Source organism: Henckelia pumila, chromosome 4, assembly GCF_033568475.1.
Source record: "Henckelia pumila isolate YLH828 chromosome 4, ASM3356847v2, whole genome shotgun sequence".
Classification (NCBI taxonomy): Eukaryota; Viridiplantae; Streptophyta; class Magnoliopsida; order Lamiales; family Gesneriaceae; genus Henckelia; species Henckelia pumila.
The window spans coordinates 103,479,750-103,494,305 of NC_133123.1; the positions used below are offsets into that span (position 1 = coordinate 103,479,750).

Sequence of the window (14,556 nt, forward strand, 5' to 3'; positions counted from 1 at the left end):
TATGAATCTTATGTATGAAAGGCAACACGATTTCAACGAATCGCACCTCAATTCGATAACAAAAGAATTCAATAATGTTGTCCCGACTTTGAAACAAGTAACAGATTTTGGAATCTCCACCTCTAGTTGAACCTGTAACTAGCAACAGAAAATTCACGATAGAAAACAATCAAAGATTCAATTAGACCTTCAAAGAAACCTGTCTTTGACAACCCAATTGAAAATCGATTGACAAACGCCACAAAGCTATGAAACTTTGATAAGTTTGATTTTGGGTAAAGAAAAAGCTTTGATAAAATTCTAAAGAGAATTTTGTATTGAATAATCAATAATCTGAAAATCTTAGTTCTCATTAAAATAATGAATGTTGTAGTATTTATATTACAACCCAAAATATTAAAAGATAACGCAAAATAAATCAAAAAGATATCAAAGATATCTCCTAAAGTTTCCTAGTAGGAATAAAAGACCAAAAATAAACAAAGTAAATCCAAAATATTAAAAATCCCGAACACACACACAAACACCTTCGGTGCATGTAAAAGGGCATGGCTCGGGCGTGCTAGAAAGAGGCGCGGGCGCGCCAAAGTTGCGCAGACAATGGCGCGGGCGGGCAATAAGGTAGCGCGGGCGCACCGAGAGCTCGCAAAACATCGTCAATTTGGCATCCGTAAGCGCGGGTGCGCGATCATGATGTGCGGGCGCGCTTCTTCTTCGCAAAATAAAGGCGTGGGCGTGCGAGTCTGGGCGCAGGCGCGCCTTGGCTTCGAGCAGGGCCTTCAATTTCTTCACTTTCTTGAACTCCTTTGACCTCAATAAGATTATAACTTCCTCCAAATTGAATATCAAGAAATCCAACGCCCTCTTGTGTCTTCAGCAACAAAGATTGAAGTGCTTCCTTAAACTTCTGAGCTCGGCCTCTCGTAACCGGTCCTCGTGGTATCTCCAATAGATCCTTAGTCACTTGATCAGCATGCGAGCCATCCATGATCTCATTACTCGTGCAACATATAAGCATATATATCATGTCGGCTATCTCGGTCAGTACTTACGTACCTCTAACACTACATGCAAATCTTAGCACCATTGGTCTAGATCCCATGCCTACTAGTCCACACTAAGGTTTCTACAATGCAAATACCCATGCATCATTAAATAAGCTCTAAAAGCCTTAACTAAACTATTCCATACTCCTAAATAATTTTAGGAAGCCAAAGTTATACCTGCGTCCGTCGTGAGCCCTTTGCTGCCGCTTGCCTTAAAACTAGGCCACAGCGCCGCTACGACGCTTGGATCACTATGCCACTTCCGGAATCCCGATAGGACGCCTAGAACTCCCTATATCTGAGTTAGAAGGCCTAGGAATCAAGAGAGAATAAAGGAGAGGTGCGAGTAAAATGAGCTCTCGGACCCTCTATTTATAGACACAGAACGGAACGTCTGTTCTCCCATCGTTGCGTCCGTTCGATGATTGTTGAGTCCGATTGTCACATCACATTCGTAAGAAATGACATCATCTTGCTAACATCACGGATGACGTCAGATGACCAGAACGTTGCATCCATTCCTCATCGTTGCTTCCATTCCACCCCAACCCTCCGGGCCATTTCTGATCATTCTGAGTTCGTTTCTTGACTCTGCTCATTCATCGGGAATATTCTTAATCATGTTTACTTGATAATGACTTAGTGATTAATGCTTAATCACTCAATTGGGTATGGGACACTACATTCTCCCCTACTTAAAAATTTTCGTACTCGAAATTTAAGTCTAGAGGAAAACACGAAAAGTCAACAATTGTTCTTTATTACAACTGAACATTACAATGTACAAATATTTCTTACAAAGAAAAGTACAATACATCATAAACAACTTTGGATGCTCAGCTCGCATCCGGCTCTCTAGTTCCCAAGTTGATTCTTCAGTTCCTCTGCGCTGCCACTGCACCATCACTTGAGGTATGCTCTTATTGCGAAGCACCTTGTCCTTCCTGTCAAGAATCTTGAGAGGCCTCTCCACGTAGGACAGATCCTGATCCAATTGCACCTCAGTCGGATGCAAGATGTGTGTCTCATCCGCCACGTACTGCCTCAACAAAGACACGTGAAACATATCATGGATACTGGAAAGATACGGTGGCAAAGCTAAACGATAAGCCACGTATCCAACTTTCTCAAGAATCTCGAACGGACCAATAAATATCGGCGGCAACTTGACTTTGAGTCCAAATCTCATCACCTTCCGGAAAGGTGACACTCGTAGGAACACATGTCCCCCTACCTCAAAATGTAACGATCTGCGGTGAGTGTTAGCGTAGCTAGCCTGTCGATCCTGGGCTGCCTTAATCCTCTTACGGATCATCTCCACTGCATCGGTCATCTGCTGAATCATCTGTGGATCTTCTACTTGACGTTCGCCAACTTCATCCCAAAACAAAGGTGTACGACAGCGGCGTCCGTATAAGGCCTCAAATGGTGCCATGCCAATGTTGTTGTGGTAACTGTTGTTATAAGTAAACTCCACTAACGCCAAGTGGTCATGCCATGCTGGGCCAAAATCCATTACTGTCGCTCGAAGCATGTCCTCGAGAGTACGGATAGTCCTCTCATTCTGCCCGTCAGTCTTCGGGTGGTAAGCTGTACTCATACTCAGAGTATTGCCAAGAGCTCGCTGGAAGCTACCCCAAAACCTAGAGGTAAACCTCGGATCTCTGTCGCTGACAATACTCAACGGAATTTCATGTAGACGAACAACCTCTTGCACATATAGACGTGCCATCTGATCGAAAGTAAAGTCCCGATTATAAGGCAAGAAATGCGCGGACATCGACAATCTATCAACAACAATCCAAATAGCATCGCAGTTCCTGGAAGACATCGAAAAGTGGGTGAAAAAATCAGTCGTCACATGCTCCCACTTCCACTCAGGATTCTCTAAATTGTGAAGCAAACCACCGAGTCGTCAAAATTATGCCTTGACCTGCCGACACACAAGGCATTGAGATACAAACTGGTAAACACTGAGCTTCATTACTTTCCACCAGAACCTCGTACGTAGATCCTTGTACATTTTCATGCTACCAGGATGTATAGAAAATCTACTAATATGAGCTTGAGACAGAATCTCCTCTCGTAACGTGGAATCATCAAGAACTACCACACGTCCAGAGAGACACAACAAACCATCATTCTGCAAATGAAAACCAGAAGTATTCCCATCCTGAGCCAAAAGAGCTAACTTTTGCATCTTCAGATCAATGGTCTGCAACTCACGTATACGAGTATACAAGGCTGGTTCAGCAAGCACTGACAAAACTCGAACTCCCTGTTGTTCCTTCTTATGCCGAAAAGTGAAACCCAAGGAACAACACTCCTCTACCACTCGCACAACTGAGCTGGTGTGAATCGAACTCACGTACACTTTGCGGCTAAGAGCATCCGCAACTGGATTAGAAGTGCCTGGATGGTACTTGATCTCACAATCGTAGTCTTTCAGCAAATCCATCCAACGACGCTGCCTCATGTTCAACTCTGCCTGAGTGAACAAGTACTTCAAAATTTTATGGTCAGTGAAGATCTCAAACTTCTCACCGTACAAATAATGACGCCATATCTTAAGAGCAAAGACAATGGCTGCAAGCTCCAAATCGTGTACAGTATAGTTCTCCTCATGAATCTTCAATTTCCTAGAGGCATAGGCAATAACATGACTGCTACAACTTAAATTGTAATTCACCCAAGTGTAGGTTGTCTGCAAGTAATATACTCGTGAGTACGAGATCGATCCACAGAGAGGATGTTGTAAGTTTAATTTTAGCAATAATATATTATAGATGAAAATATTGTTATAAAACTTCAAATACACAAATTATAAAATTGTCAAGGTTTCAAAGGTTCATTGTTGGTTTAATTAAGATTGCTAAATAAAAATAAATAAAAGAAACTAAAATAAGAATAAACATAAAAGAACAATGAAATATTTAAACAAGTATATCATATAATATAGTTCCCACTATATTAATATCAGATTAACCGATATTTAATACATGGTACCCATAATATATATATAGATGAATAAATATAAACATAAAAAGAACAATTAAATATTTAAACAAGTATATCATATAATATAGTTCCCACTATATTAATATCCACCGATATTTAATACATGGTACCCATAATATATATATAAATGAATAAATATAAACATAAAAAGAACAATTAAATATTTAAACAAGTATATCATATAATATAGTTCCCACTATATTAATATCCACCGATATTTAATACATGGTACCCATAATATATATAAATGCATAAATATAAATTGACATAAAAGTAAATGTTAGATCAAATCACAATATTTTATTTAGAACAACCGGCAAAGCCACGCTATCGTCTAAATAAAATATATGACTTTATGTTAGATGCGATAAAGTAAATGTTAGTTGCGGAAAAGTAAAAGTTAGATGCGAGAAAGTAAATGTTAGTTGCGGAAAAGTAAATGTTAGTTGCGATAAAGTAAAAGTTAGATGCGATAAAGTAAATGTTAGTTCAAATCACAATATATTATTTAGAACAACCGACAGTGTCACGCTATCGTCTAAATAATATATGACTTTATTATAAATAGATACATATATTTATAGTATATAATTATTGTAGTAATTATTGTATCATATTTGACAACAAATCAAGGTAACCACATTCAAGGTACCAAGCATTTGATGTAAATAGATAACAACAAATCATCCAAAATTATACCTACAAATAAAGATCAATTAGTAAAAATAAAAATAGAAAAGAAAAGAATATACAAAATATAGACAATCTTACTTGACCAACAATGAAACCTTTTCACCTTGACATAAAAAGATTTAGCTTTCCATGAACATGAAACTCAAGAATAAAGATAAAAGAAATTTCATACTTGAACTTGAGAAACTTGCACACTCAAACTTTTATTCTCACACACACAATATTTATTTTACAAATGAAGAATTCTCTACACTCTTGCACACTACAAAGCTTATACAACACATCTATTTATAGGCCAAATGAGAGGAAGAGTCCAAGGCTCATTAAATGTGAAATAGTAAAGTTGGTGGGTGCTTGTCTCCTTGAATGTCAATACCATGACCCAACTTTAATTGGCATGTTTGATGCCTTAGACCACCGATTCAGCCTTTCTTTTCAACATAGAACACGTAGGATATTTTGTGTAGATGTGTTTGGACAACTCATTCACCCCTTTTGGATAAAATATGAAATACTTATGATATTTTTACTCCAAGCTGGTCATAGTAAAAGTAAATCTATCTCCATTTTGATGTTTTATTATTTTGATCATTTTAATGAAGTTTTTGGAATTTCTTGTCTTCTACAAAGTTGAAGATGCCTCTTTTGTGATTCTACAGGTTTTGAGATTACTCCATTATGACCACTGTAGCTTGAGTAATTTTATTTTTACCAAACCTGCGCAAACCGTAAAATACAACATTTTAGTAAAACATTTAAATATAAACACATAACACTAAAATAATACAACTTCATAATTTTAATTAAACTTAAATTTTAAAACACACTTTTTAACATATAAATAATTACAAATTTTAAGTTTCATCACACCCCCAAACCGGCTAATTACTAGTCCCTTAGTAATAAAATATCATAAAATATCATAAAATATCATAAAATCACAAGTTAGATTTTTATTCCTTAATATATATATTCAAATTTGCAAACTTTAAAATTTTAAAAACACACTTGTGAGGAGATCATATGTTTATTTATAAATCTCATTATCAACCAATATATTAATATGTAATTGGATGGGCTATACATATATATTTCACACAATATCAAAATAGTAAATATATATAATTTTTTTTTTTTTTTTTTTTACAAAAATATTTTCTAAAAACTTTGTGAATAATATAATTAAAAGGATAATAGAAATCATTTTCATAACATGTATATCATCAGGAATATTAATGTAAAAGTCTCAACTCCATATTCTCTCGGGTTAAAGTATTTCATATATAGCTGTTTTTCACTCGTGGAGTTGGAAGAAAATTATACACTCTTTGAAAATGGCTAGTAAAACAGACAATCAAATAACCTAATATTGAAAATAAGATAGGATGATTTACAAAGAATAAACCCATTTTTTTTGTTTTTTTGTTTTTTTGTTTTTTTGTTTTTTTTTTTTTTTGCTTGGCTGCAAAATTGTTTTTACATAATCAAATACCTCCAATAAACTTTGAAAATGTAACATTTTTTTTTCAAAGTTTATTTATTTTTTTATTTTTTATGAGGTAAATCTATTACATTAATAATTATAGTAGAGATATTAATACTCTACATCTTTACAATCAAACTTCAAACAACTTTGCAGCCAATTTTCATTTTTTTTTTCTTTTTTTTTTTTCAAAATGGGTTTAATCTAGTAATCAACCATTTCTTAATAATCAATAAAAGCTTATAAGTTGTTTTCTCAATTCTTACCCCTCACTCACAAAATTTATGTGAGTAACTATTGCACTTTTACAAATTAATTCCCTCAATTATACATGTTATTATTTATTCAATCAATATCACTTTAATTATATACTCATAAAAGTTTTAAAAAATATGTATTTGAAAACACACAATTATATATTATTTATAACTTATATCCCATCAATTATATATTTTTTATTAAATTGATAAAAAGAATAATAAATAAACATCTATACAAAAAGACTTCATTTTCTTAGTAGTTTGCAATTTAAATATATACGAAATATTAAAATCTAATCTATTGTGATAAAATGATAAATAAAAACTAATGCGTGTCAGGAGTTTTTGACTCCTTACTCTGCCATTGAAAAAGAAAAATAAATATTATTATAGAAATATATATATATTTTTTAAATTTTAAATTTTTTTTTTTTTTTTTTTTTAGAGATAAACCCTCCCCCAAACCTGAATATGACATTGTTTTTAATTTTTTTTTTTTTAAGAAAAATAAAGAGTACATGATGAAAGAGATATCACCTGGAATTATTGAAGATGAGGAACAAACACAAACCATTTCATGACATGTTGAATCAATGATCCAGTTTTCTTTTCTTACTGGTTGGTTGAGACCAATTGATCTTTGTTATAGCTGAATCAGGTTGATGAACAAAAGCTTGGAGATCATCAATTAATTGGTCTTCATTCGAAGCAGAGATGAGCATCCTTCGTGAATTTTCTGAAATAAAATTTTGTTCCACGGCTACATCGAGAAAAGTCAACAAACCATCATAATAGTTATTGATATTCAACAAGCCAACAGGTTTATTATGGATATTAAGTTGTGCCCAAGAAACAACATGAAAAATTTCTTCTAGAGTACCAAAACCACCAGGTAAGGCAATAAAAGCATCAGAATTTTCTATCATTTTAGTTATTCTCTCGTACATTGATGAAACTTTCAACTCTTCCCCAACCGTAACACCTGTAATATTTCCTTCAGCTAAAGCTGTAGGAATAATACCCAAAACCTGACTACCTCCAAGATGAGCTGCTGTTGAAATAGATCCCATTAACCCAATATTGCCTCCTCCGTAAACCAAGTGAATTTTTCTCTCTGCTAAATTTTTTCCAAGATTAATTGCTGCATCAACAAATATTTCATTCTTTCCAGTATTAGAACCACAAAAGACACAAATATTTTTCAATTTTTGTGAAGAAGATCCTGTCATGTTTTTTTCTTTTCTTTTAAAAAATATAGAGAGAGTTGAGTGATTTTATAAGGAAAACAAGGAATAAGACAGAAATAGGAATACAGATGTGAACAAAATGATAAAAATAGTAAAAAAAATAATATATAATAATAACATGCATGCGTATAAACAGTGATGTGATTGTGGCTCACAGTGTTCCTTCAATATTTATGAGTCGAGGGTTGGCTTACCATCCAATTTTCTTATAAATTGGCAAATAGGGTCTTTTTTAGTCAGATTCCCAAGACCATTACCATGACGCTGCGCTTGGAATAGTTTCCATAAACGGAGAAGTTGACCTTTTACATCTCCACTAGAATGCGTCTCAAGAGTCAATGAGATATCATCCAATGACTCTTTACTCAGCCCATTCTTAATGAAATCAATTTTATCTTCTCTATTTGTGGAAACATATCCCAAAGATCTGCATTGTCTATTACAAGTCCATCTGGCACAATTATGACAAACATCTAACCTTTTAGCCCTTCTTTTCTTCGCATAGGTACTTTTTCCTAGTCCAGACATATTTCGAACAAGTAAGAATTTTGGAACTTCACCACCTAATCGAACCTTGGCTTCAATTATAAGACGAATATCCTCAGGGATTCCTTTTTGCATAAGCATTCTCAATCTTTCACATCTGCCTTCATAAATCATTCTCAGAACTTTTTTAGAAACAGATGGAAAATATTTACCAAGTTTTTTGATATCTTCATCCATAATATATATTTATATATATATATATTCAATTATTTTGGGAAATTGAAATAAAACCGACTGAAAGTAGTCACGGAGTACCGTTATCCGCCACTTAACCGGGAAGTGAACTCAATTCTGCAAAAATAAAATAAAAATATAAGTAACAATTAAGTTGGATCATATAAAGGCATAAACTCTTCATTAAGAACTTCATTTTCTATAAACGGTTTAAGTCTTTGCCCATTAACTTTAAATACATTATTATTTTTAGGATTTTCAACATCAACAGCACCATGAGGATAGACAAATTTAACAATAAATGGTCCAGACCATCGCGATCTAAGTTTTCCTGGAAACAAATGCAAGCGAGAATTATAAAGTAAAACTTTTTGTCCGATTTCAAAAGATTTTCTCATAATATTTTTATCATGAAATGCTTTTGTTTTATCTTTATAAATCTTTGCATTTTCATATGCATCATTTCTTAATTCTTCTAGTTCATTTAATTGCAATTTTCTTGATTTAGATGCATCATCTAAATTAGTATTAAACGCTTTAATTGCCCAATAAGCTTTATGTTCAATTTCAACAGGTAAATGACAATGCTTTCCAAAAACTAATCTATATGGTGACATCCCCAATGATGTTTTAAATGCAGTTCTATATGCCCATAATGCATCACTTAATCTTAAAGACCAATCTTTTCGATTTGGATTGACTGTTTTTTCCAAAATTTGTTTTATTTCTTTATTTGCAAGTTCAACCTGACCATTCGTTTGAGGGTGATATGGAGTAGAAACTTTATGTGTAATACCATATTTTCTTAACAACGAAGAAAATGATTTATTTATAAAATGACTTCCCCCATCACTTATTATAGCTCTAGGTATTCCAAATCGACTAAAAATATTTTCTTTCAAAAATTTTATCACAACTTTATGATCATTAGTTCTACATGCAATTGCTTCAATCCATTTTGAAACATAATCGACAGCTACTAAAATATAAGTGAATCCAAAAGATAATGGAAATGGACCCATAAAATCTATTCCCCAACTGTCAAATATTTCAATAATCATGATTGGATTTAAAGGCATCATGTTTCGTTTTGAAATTGAACCCATTTTCTGACAATTTTCACAAGATTTGCAAAATGAATGTGTATCTTTGAATAAAGAAGGCCAATAAAATCCACATTGAAAGATTTTTGCAGCTGTTTTCTTTGACGAAAAATGACCTCCACATGCCTCAGAATGACAAAATTTAATGACACTACTTACCTCATTGTCGGGTATGCATCGTCGAAAAATTTGATCAGGACAATACTTAAACAAATAAGGATCATCCCAATAAAATTTTTTGACCTCTTTCAAGAATTTATTTTTATCTTGTGAACTCCAATGAGAAGGCATTTTATTTGTCACAAGAAAATTTACAATATTAGCAAACCAAGGCATAGTAGTAGCATAAAATAGTTGATCATCTGGAAAATTTTCATTTATTGGTATTTCATTTTGAGATGATTTAGAAATTATTCTTGATAAATGATCGGCTACTACATTTTCTTTTCCTTTTTTATCTTTTATTACAAGATCAAATTCTTGTAACAACAAAATCCATCTTATTAATCTTGGCTTAGCATCTTGTTTATTTGATAAATATTTTATGGCAGAATGATCAGTGTAAACAATAGTAGTAGAACCAATTAAATAGGATCGAAATTTATCTAATGCAAACACTACTGAAAGTAATTCTTTTTCAGTTGTTGAATAATTGATTTGAGCACTATTTAAGGTTCTACTTGCATAATAGATCACATAAGGTTTACCTTCTTTTCTTTGTCCTAACACGGCTCCTACAGCATAATCACTTGCATCACACATTAATTCAAATGGTAAAGACCAATCAGGAGGTTGTAAAATAGGTGATGTAGTTAAAAGATTAATTATTTTTTTAAAAGCAGTTTCACATTCTTGAGTCCATTCAAATTGTGCATCTTTTTTTAAAAGATTTGAAATTGGTTTCGATATTATGCTAAAATTTTTTATAAATCTTCTATAAAATCCCGCATGACCCAAAAATGATCGAATTTCTTTGATCGTGTTTGGTGATGGTAGATTAGCAATAACATCAACCTTAGCTTTATCAACTTCAATTCCTTTTTCAGATATGACATGCCCTAACACAATTCCGGATTTAACCATGTAGTGACATTTTTCCCAATTTAAAACAAGATTTTTTTCTTCACATCTTTTTAAAACTTCTTCCAAATTTTTAAGACAGTTTTCAAATGAGTTTCCAAAAACAGTTATATCATCCATAAAAACTTCCACAAATTCTTCAATCATGTCACTAAAAATACTTAGCATGCATCTTTGAAAAGTAGCCGGAGCATTACATAAACCAAATGGCATTCTTTTAAAAGCAAAAGTTCCGAACGGACAAGTGAAAGTAGTTTTTTCTTGATCTTCTATTGATATTGGTATTTGATAATACCCCGAATACCCATCAAGAAAACAATAATAAGGATTACCTGCCACTTTCTCTAAAATTTGATCTAAAAATGGTAACGGAAAGTGATCTTTTCTAGTTGCATCATTTAATTTTCTATAATCAATGCACATACGCCAACTAGATGGAATCTTAGCTTGTAATAATTCTCCCTTTTCATTTTTTATAACAGTGATGCCTGATTTTTTTGGTACTACTTGTGTTGGACTTACCCATTTACTATCCGAGATTGGATAAATAATTCCGGCATCTAATAGTTTTAAAACTTCATTTTTAACAACTTCTTTCATGTGTGGATTTAATCTTCTTTGTGGTTGTTGATATGTTTTAGCATTTTCTTCCAAATGAATTCTATGTGTGCAGATTAAAGGATTTATACCTTTTATATCTTGCAAAGTCCATCCAATTGCATTTTTGTGTTTTTTAAGTAGTGTTATTACATCTTCTTCTTGTTTTGGTAAGAGGGTAGAAGATATTACAATAGGATATGTTTGATTTTCACCAAGAAAAGCATATTTTAGTTCTATTGGCAAGGGTTTTAATTCAAGTTTTGGATGATCATTTTTCTTTTACTTCTTCAAGTTCATTAATTTCTTCAAATAACTTTGATTTAAAAACATTTTTTGAATCAAAACTTTCCACTAAACAAACTTCAGATTGTTGATTTAAGTTTTCTTGGTGTATATTTTCTTCCACAATTGTTTCTATTGCATTATCATCTTCATCTTCATTAATACTTGGTTGTTTACATAAATTGAACACATTAAGTTCTAAAGTCATATTTCCAAAAGACAATTTCATTATTCCATTTCGACAATTAATTAAAGCATTTGAAGTTGCTAGAAATGGACGTCCCAATATTACTGGAATTTCGTTATGTACTTCTATTGGTTGTGTATCCAAGACAATAAAATCCACAGGATATATGAATTTATCGACTTGAACTAACACATCTTCTACGATACCTCTAGGTATTTTGATTGACCTATCGGCTAGTAAAAGAGTAACAGATGTAGGTTTTAAATCTCCCAACTTAAGCTTTTCATAAACTGAATAAGGAATTAAATTCACACTTGCTCCCAAATCTAACAAAGCTTTTTTAATTTTATTTTTTCCAATAATACATGAAATTGTTGGACAACCGGGATCTTTATATTTCAAGGTAGAATTATTTTGAATAATAGAGCTTACTTGCTCCGTTAAGAATGCTTTCTTCTTTACATGCAATTGTCTTTTTACAGTACATAAATCTTTTAAAAACTTTGCATAAGAAGGCACTTGTTTAATAGCATCTAATAATGGAATATTTATTTTTACTTGTTTAAAAACTTCATAAATATCAGAATCATTTTTTTGTTTTTTATTATTTACTAATGCATGAGGAAAAGGAACATGTTTATTTATTTTATCATCAATTTTCTTATTTTTAGGACTCAAAGCATCATCTTTCTCAAAAGTATCAGGATTTGAATCCTTACTCTTTGAGTTTAATTGATCTTTGTTTTCATCACTATATGGATCATTAACTATTTTACCACTTCTAAGAGTAATAACAGATTTTACTTGATCAAATTTTTCTTGATTTTGATTTTTAGGATTAGGTTGTGGTTGAGATGGAAATTTTCCTTTTTCATGAATTTTAAGTGCAGATGCAAATTTTGCAAGAGTTTCTTTCAAATCATTCATAGATTGAATGTTTTGAATATTGATAGACTCTTGCTTTTGAATGTATGCATGAATTTCATCTTCAAAATTTTTTCTTGGAGGTGGGATATAAGAAGCATAACCTTGATGATTTTGGTTATTTTGAAAAGGTTGTTGTGAAGGTTGTGCATTATTATCGTTCCTCCAACTAAAATTGGGATGATTTCTCCAACCAGGATTATATGTTTGTGAAAAAGGATCTAATGTTGGTTTTTTAAAATTGTTAACATAATTGGCTTGTTCATGGAGACATTCTTTAAATGAAGGCAAAGTAGGACAATTTTTTTTAAGATGATCATGTGTGTCACATATATGACAAACAATTTCTTGAACACTTTTTAATTGATCACTCTTTTTTATTTCTAATGACTCGATTTTTCTTGCTAAAGATGCAAGTTTAGCTTGAATATCTACATCATCTTTAAGATGATAAATACCACCCCCATTTGTTGAATTATTGGTTTTACTTGGTGGTTCAATTGAGCCTATATTATCCCAATTTTGAGCATTTTCTGCTAATGACTCCAAATATTCCATAGCTTCATTTGGGTTTTTATCTTCAAAAGTTCCATTACACATGAATTCTATCATTTGCCTATCTTTAGGTATTAAACCTTCATAAAAGTGAGAAATTATTCTCCATATTTCAAAACCATGATGTGGGCATGTATTAAGTAACTCTTTATATCTATCCCAACATTGATAAAATGTTTCCCCTTGTTTTTGAGAAAAAGTTGTAATTTGTCTTTTAAAAGAGTTTGTTCTATGGGAAGGAAAAAACTTTTTTAGAAATTGTTGTTGCATTTCTTCCCATGATCTTATTGAACTTGATCTCAAATTTTGCAACCATGTTTTAGCTTTATCTTTTAAGGAAAAAGGGAAAAGCTTTAATCGAACAGTATCCATGCTACAATTTTGATCATTATAAGTGTTGCAAACCTCCTCAAATTCTCTTAAATGCAAATATGGATTTTCAGAATCTAAGCCATGAAAATTTGGTAAAAGTTGAATGACTTGTGGCTTAAAATTGAAATTAGATGCATCAGGAGGAAAAACTAAACAAGATGGTGTACTAGTTCTTATTGGATTCATATGGTGCCTAAGTGTTCTTGGTTGTTCATGTTCTTGATGATGATGATTATTATTATTATCATCTTGATTATTAGAATTATCGTCCATGTTTAAAATATTTTCAGTTACTCGAACAAGTCTACCACTTTGTTTACGACTCCAAACAATCATACAATTAAAAACAACATACTATTTACATAATAACAAAATTAAACTTAATTTATACCTCCCCGGCAACGGCGCCAAAAACTTGCTACAACTTAAATTGTAATTCACCCAAGTGTAGGTTGTCTGCAAGTAATATACTCGTGAGTACGAGATCGATCCACAGAGAGGATGTTGTAAGTTTAATTTTAGCAATAATATATTATAGATGAAAATATTGTTATAAAACTTCAAATACACAAATTATAAAATTGTCAAGGTTTCAAAGGTTCATTGTTGGTTTAATTAAGATTGCTAAATAAAAATAAATAAAAGAAACTAAAATAAGAATAAACATAAAAGAACAATGAAATATTTAAACAAGTATATCATATAATATAGTTCCCACTATATTAATATCAGATTAACCGATATTTAATACATGGTACCCATAATATATATAGATGAATAAATATAAACATAAAAAGAACAATTAAATATTTAAACAAGTATATCATATAATATAGTTCCCACTATATTAATATCCACCGATATTTAATACATGGTACCCATAATATATATAAATGAATAAATATAAACATAAAAAGAACAATTAAATATTTAAACAAGTATATCATATAATATAGTTCCCACTATATTAATATCCACCGATATTT

At 31.9% G+C, this 14,556-nt stretch overlaps 1 non-coding gene across 1 annotated transcript; it reads left to right on the plus strand.

Moving 5' to 3' along the window:
• The first annotated feature begins 13,313 nt into the window (after positions 1-13,313).
• Positions 13,314-13,424, plus strand: LOC140870035 (small nucleolar RNA R71). The gene has a single exon (XR_012147019.1). It is a non-coding gene; the product is annotated as a small nucleolar RNA R71 (small nucleolar RNA).
• The last annotated feature ends 1,132 nt before the right edge of the window (positions 13,425-14,556 follow it).